The sequence below is a fragment of the Gymnogyps californianus genome, chromosome 21, assembly GCF_018139145.2.
Source record: "Gymnogyps californianus isolate 813 chromosome 21, ASM1813914v2, whole genome shotgun sequence".
In the NCBI taxonomy this organism is placed as follows: Eukaryota; Metazoa; Chordata; class Aves; order Accipitriformes; family Cathartidae; genus Gymnogyps; species Gymnogyps californianus.
The window spans coordinates 5,218,253-5,219,170 of NC_059491.1; positions in this window are offsets into that span (position 1 = coordinate 5,218,253).

Consider the following 918-nt stretch of genomic DNA (forward strand, 5'->3'; position numbering starts at 1 on the left):
CAATATAATTAGATCAGCGCCTGAATATATACCAAGGGTAGAGCAGACCCGAAAGGCACATTTCTCAAGCTGAAAAAATTCTCAGTGAAATACAGGCTTCCAATCAGCTCAGACAAAATGCTAACGAGTACTGAATGAAAGTGTGAAGCGGCCAGTACTTTAAGAACAAGATCCCTAATATTGATTTTACAAAAAGTAGCTTATCAGGAAGTTAAACACACATCTAGAGCCCCAAGTAGTTTCTCCACACTCAGAGCTAAAAATTCAACAATATGAGATTTTAAATCCTCCTACACGCTGAGATTATCCAGGATTCTAACTTCTCCGTGGAGGCACAGACCCTCTCCTCTCCACAGCACCACCATCTGACAGACAGAGCAACACTTGCACTGATCACGTAATGAGAACTTTTTCCCCCTTTTAAAACTTGTTTCTACTTGCAAGCTATTTCATGCTATGTCAGAAATACTGGGAAATAACGGTAGCGTGTAGTTATACACCCAGAGCTAAAGTAAGAGGTCACAGAAAGGGCTTCTCATTGCCATTTCCTATCAATTCCCTGTCATTTCAACACACAAGGTTAAATTACTCCAGAAGCCTCCCTACAGGGCTTCCATTGTTTGTCAGTCGAGGCTAGGACACAATGGAGCTCATTCATGCGCACAGCAAACAAGCAGCTAAGGGCCAATGATCAGCATACAGTCTCATTTTGGTTCTTCTGCAAACAGTTTGTAGAAAGATGGCATTTCAAATAAACTATGTCAATTTTTCAAAGCTTCAATGCATTCCTAGTACAAACTACTTAGTAGGGAGTCCAGACAAAAATTAAGACAACTTGAGAGCAATGTGAAGAATCACCCAAAAAACCACTCGCTCATTAGGACTGCTCCTGAAAAAGATCTGCTTGCTACAACCACA